This window comes from Cynocephalus volans, chromosome 4 (assembly GCF_027409185.1).
Source record: "Cynocephalus volans isolate mCynVol1 chromosome 4, mCynVol1.pri, whole genome shotgun sequence".
NCBI classification, from domain to species: domain Eukaryota; kingdom Metazoa; phylum Chordata; class Mammalia; order Dermoptera; family Cynocephalidae; genus Cynocephalus; species Cynocephalus volans.
This window is the reverse complement of record NC_084463.1, coordinates 36125432-36131573: the sequence shown is the minus strand read 5'-3', so window position 1 is coordinate 36131573 and position 6142 is coordinate 36125432. Positions and strand designations below refer to the sequence as shown.

The following is a 6142-nucleotide window of genomic DNA, read 5'->3' as shown; positions in this document are numbered from 1 at the left end:
ACAGTCCTAGAATAATGAGGTCATTTTTTTACTCAGGGTTTCTTCACTTACCAATCTTCTTTCTGAATGATTGGTCCTCATATACTGAGAAAAGATTTCTATGTTTCCATGAGCTTTTTGAAGTACTTTTGTATGAATACTCAGCTTCTCTAAATGTCCACTCACATAATCTCAATATCAGAGAGACTTTGCTTGACCTTCATCAAGTACAAAATGATTGTGGCAATTATGTAATACTTGACTTGTGGCTGCTATCGTGTACTGAGAGTATAAAGGTTAATGCTTTGAACCGCTGGGTGGCAGACCTCGTGTCTGAGAATAAAGCATGTCTGTGAAGCTCATATCTGAAGAATAAAATACGTCTACCTTGCATAAAGCTGCCAGAATCTTCTTTCTATTATCAGACATACGACCTGCACAGGAAGGGGCAGAAGGATCGGAGATCCCTGCCCTACATGCTTCATAGCACGTATCATTAAATTGCAATATAATTATGGTGCATGTATGTATATATACGGAGTATTTCCCCATTAAAATGTATGATTTATGAGTAACTTCTTGTATATTATCATAACTTTGTCCCCTTTCCTTAAAATAGTGGTTGGAGCAAATTTGATGCTCAAATACTCCATTTTTTGAGAGGAAATGGCTAACAACAACAAAAACCAAACCACGATCATTTTCATTAACTTATAAATTGCTAAGTAAATTCTTCCCATATGTAATTCAAATTAGTTGCAGTTGTTAATTGAGGCACAGCCATGTGTTTTATCTAATTTTATGAAGAGAGTTCCTTGCCACAGCACTTACCTTTTAAAAATGGTGTACATCTGATCACAAAAGACTTAACCACACTTAAGCAATTTAGAATTATTTAAAATAAAAAAAAACATACCCACAGATGCATTAACTGCAATTCCTAATCAATCTAGATTATAGAATCTAGTCTATAAATTTGATTTATAAGTACATGAATGTCATCACTCGAAGTGAAAACACTATGCTCTATTACTGTTCTTAAGATCAAACATGTATGAACAAAACACTTAACATTTTCATTTGGCAACTGTGAATTATCTTTGTCAAATAGTCGTACTTTATATATTCATACACTCATATTGATACAACTTGTTTCTATATCATCAGAATGAATATGATCTCTTGCAATGAGGAAAGATGTAAACAGACAACATTGAAAAGGAAAATTGAATTTACCGAAGACTTTACAAAATTTTAGCTAAAAAATTTCTGCATTTAAAAAAATGTTATATCATTAACACATTACTTTTAGAACTTCCAAATTGAAATGTTTCTCTCGGAGAATCAATGGAGTTAACAGATGTCACATTAAATGGGAAATTATAAATTGCTTTCATGAGCTGTCTGCCATTAGAGTAAGTGGAACATAAATTATCTGGTTTTTCTTTCTTATGGGAGGTTAACTGGTTCCCTTTGGGATCCAACTCAAAACTTCTCCTCTGCTAATATATTTTACTCAACTCACTGACATATTTCGTATGGATTTATAATGCCTGAATACAACTCATTTATTTTACCCAACCTTTTTATATCCTAAATGTTATACAAAGTTGAAATGAATAGGAAAAGTAATACAGAGAACAGCGCTAACTTCTATACTAAAATTAATAATGTAAAATCAGGAAAACAGGCTTTGCACATTAGTAGCCATAGTTATCTCATTCTTTTCTACATAACTTCCATGGATCCTCAGAAGTGCATTGTCAAGAAAAGAAAATTTCTGCTTGTGTTAAATAGAGTGAGATCTACTGGTCTGGGTTTTCATGCCATCTGTTTTAGATGAAGATTTTATCATTTGACCCTTTTCAGTAAAATTCATTTATCATTACTGATTATAGATGAACAGGTTTCCTAACATCAAAAACTGGCAAGTATGTCAACTGCTCTTCTCTTCATAAACTCACTCACTTCACAAGTTAGAGAATTGAAATTCTGCCTGCAGGTTTGCTCGTGCTCGCTTGTGCTCTCTGTGAAGGCAGAACAAATAGAAAGCACTGGAAATATGAGTTAATAGAGTGAGCAGAGGTCGTGTACAATGAATGTATGTGAACCTCAGGCTCCACGATTTCAGTTCTAAGTTCTGTGTTTAAAAATATTCTCATAAGCATCTGTTTGTTTTTGTTTATTTTTCACACAGTTTTGCTGCTTTTTAAATAGCAGCTAGCATTTCTGAATGTGTGTTGTATAAGATGTCCTGCTCTTTATAAAACCAGCCTATATCTTTCAGGTCACCACAAGCTAGTAATTTAATTCAGATTTTGTTAAGGAGTACAGGAAGTAATAGTGCTGTAGATATGTGTACATGTTTGAGTCATAAACCCATAAAGGCGTTCACACTGTGCTTAAAATGGTCACAAAGCCTGGCTTTGAAACCAATATATTATTTCTCTAAGATCATTACTAGACAGTTGGGAACTCAATTGTTTGGCAGATTAACTAATTATTTTTACTAATATTGAGGTAGGTAAAATAATCAAAATAATTAAATTAGGTGTCATTCCACTTGCAGGAGATGATAACTTATTTATCTTATGGATCAGGAAAGTAAAAAAAAAATCAAGCCTTTTGTTTTTCAGAATGTAACCTATAATATCATTCCTGATTTTTAATGTAATGGAGGCAAATGGAATTATTTTCAAGCTAAATTTTTTCTGCTTGTGATGTTGGGAAATTTGCTTTGTTTTAACAGAACCTATAGCTCATTTTTAAGAAATGGAGGATAATATTTGATTAGCCAAAATATAAAGGAGTACTGCGTAGTATATATGATATAATAAGTATAAGTGGGTGAAATTCTCACCTTGAGACCAAAAGCTTTCTGTAATTTATTAAGACACGGTAATCATATGATGAAGACTGTGATTTGGACACCTTTATGTCCAAGAAATTTTTATAATAATTTTTATTTCAATTTAAGATACATTTATCATCAGTATTAAAGTTGATGTAAATGGGAATTGATTTGACTTCAGAATTTTTATATAAGACATTTCTTTCTCCTTCCTCTTATATGAACAGGCATATTTCAATGGCCAAAATGGAACTTGAGAATTCCAGCACCATCACTGAGCTGGTCCTGGTGGGATTTTCCAATCATCCGCAAACTGAGTTTCCCCTCTTCTTCCTGTTCTCTGTGGTCTACTTAGCAAATTGTTTTGGAAACACAGCTGCTATCATATTAGTAATTCTGGATCCCTCTCTCCAGACACCCATGTATTTCTTCCTCTGTTATCTAACCTTTCTCGACATTTTTTTTTTTTAGCACAGTTGTGGTCCCCAAGATGCTCTTTAACTTTCTTGTAAGCAGAAAAGTGATATCTTACAACTTCTGTCTTGCTCAGACCTACATCTCTTCATTCCTGGAGGCAACTGAGTGCTTCCTCCTTGCAGTGATGGCTTTAGATCACTATGCAGCCATTTGTTACCCACTGAGATATCTGCTCATCATGAACTCATCTGTGTGTGGCACCGGCTGTGGGAACCTAGACCACTGGCTTTCTTGCTTTAGTGGTTCCCCTCTACTTCACAATCCTCCCACTCTGTGGTCATTATGTTGTTGACTATATTTTCTATGAATTGCCCATCCTTCCTCACACGTTCTGTGTGGATACATCCCTGCAGGAAATTATGATGATCACAGGAGGTGCTGGAACAGTATTGTCCCCCTTCCTCCTTATTATTGTCTCCTACCTTCGTATCTTGATGGCAGTGATGAGAATAGACTCAGTTCAGAGCATGAAAAAAGCCTGTTCAACATGCACTTCCCACCTGAATGTGGTGACCATACATTATGGAACAGGTTTGATCAAGTACATGAGGCCCAAGTCCCTTTACTCAGCAGAAGGAGACAAACTGGTCTCCGTGTTCTATGCAGTCATCAGCCCTGTGCTGACTCCTTTCATTTACAGCCTGAGGAACAAGGAAGTGAAGGGAGCCATGGGAAGAGTTACAGAAAGACACACCAAAAAAATGACGTGCTAGAATCTTTAGAAATTAAAGACATTTGTTTGTATTTTCGACATGTGCACATCCCAATTCTGTGAGACTATAATCATTACAGGAAATTCCAATTTAGCAGACAGGCAGAAGGAGATGGTCATCACATTTTTACAAATCTCCCCAAGTGTTTTCTAGTCAGATTTCTCCTCTCTGTGAATAAACATATGTAGATGTTCATTTATTAAGTGTTAAAACATTGCTATGTCAGCTTAATCAAATACTATGTTAACATATCTGTGAACTTCCATGTCAACAATATTGTCATTGCCTGCAGTCGCGACCTCTACAGTATTTTATTTTATTTTATATTTTAGTATAAAGCATAGCATGATTTAAGTCATTTTACTTTTGTACATACATGTTGCACTTCTTACTGATAATGGAGAAAATTTTCCTGCATTACACTGTTCAGCTAAGTTGCACCCATCCCTTTAAATGGCATGAATATCAATGTCGTCATCTTTGTTGTCAGACTTCACAGTGACAACTTTCAGTTCACTGGCAGACTTCGAATTCACCATCTGAATGTTCTCATCATCAACATTTTCTTCACCAGCAGAGAATTATCTTCTATTTTCTATTCATTTTCAAGACTTTGAATTATGATGAGGTGCCAGTTCCTATCCCACTCTTCAGCTGCTCCTTGTTGAGAATGTCAATCTGGAGATGAGTCTGAGCTCTTTTCAAAGGTAAAAGAAAGTAAAAACAATGTAAATTATGAAATACATAAATTACTAAATCATACAAGTGGAAAATATCTTAAAATAATTAATGAAAAATTTTTAAGGGAATGTAGAATCCTGGTCTAATTTTTCTATATTTTGGTTTTGTATTTATGTAATCTTTTGCCTAAGGTTTTAATAATTTTAGAAAAAGGATGTGCTTTTTTCAAATTGAAAAAACTATTTTTAATTACTTGAATTTCAGTTTGCTCCATATACAGGACAGCTCATGTAAATAAATACTAATGGTTACTTCATCTATTTACTCTATGGACATTTAGATATATTGACTACAATATATCTACAACTGTGGTATTTCAATGGATTATATACTAATTAATTTAATATTGCTGAATTTGGAGTCAGGCTGCAAAGTTAATTTCAGGTTTGACGATTTATTTGCTCTATGCCCTTTATCAAATAATTTTTCAGTGCATCAGTTTCCTACTTGAAAAATCAGGAAATGTATCATATAGCTGTCGTAAAGGTGAATACGTATTATATACACATAACATAGTAAAAGCTTATTCACATTAGATGCTGTCATTTTCCATCTACTATTGAGTGAGAACGATTTCATCCTAAATTTAAAAATAACATTTTAAAAAGAGAAATGCGTATCAATTTCACGGAATAGACAATCTTTCAGACTGTCTTTACTAATCACTTTTTGAAATTGATGTTCCCATAAAAGTGGAAAATCCTCTTCGTGCAGCCAAGTAGTACACTTAGGATATAAGTAAATATGGGGTAAATGTGAGGCCCAAAGACTTAACATCTCGGGCCGGCCCCGTGGCGCAGCAGCGCTCCCGCCGCGGGTTCGGATCCTATATAGGACTGGCCCGTGCGCTCACTGGCTTGAGCGCGGTGCGGGCGACAGCACACTAAGGGTGGCGATCCCCTTACCGGTCACAAAACAAACAAAAAAATCCCCCCCAAAACAAAAAACAAACAAAGACTTAACATCTCTAGTTAACCTAATGCATACCTGTGTCTAGGGGATGACTGCAGCTTCTCCATGTGTGCATGGCCTCTGACTTCTTGTGAAAAATTTAGTGCTAAAATATCAAAGAATCTGTATTTGTTCCTCTGTCATATAATGTTACTATATTCTAATATACAAGAGAAAAAAAGAAAGTAAATCTTAGCGTGGAGTGTGACCGTAGGTGCACAATTCATAATATTGCCTGCAATATCTTTGTCTCCATTACAACATTGTGCAAACATGCATGTGGATATTTTTCTGTGCCCCAAATTCTATATGGTCATTTTGCAACAGTAATATTTTAGTGACTTTTGTGAAGGCTGCACTGTCACTGCCATGATCCAAAGCATTGCCATTTTACAAGCATAATTACATGTTGGCATCACAATCTGCTCTC

General features: G+C 35.0%; 1 pseudogene; it reads left to right on the top strand.

The window, feature by feature from the left end:
• The first annotated feature begins 3076 nt into the window (after positions 1-3076).
• On the top strand, positions 3077-4020 carry LOC134375985 (olfactory receptor 5AR1-like; annotated as a pseudogene).
• The last annotated feature ends 2122 nt before the right edge of the window (positions 4021-6142 follow it).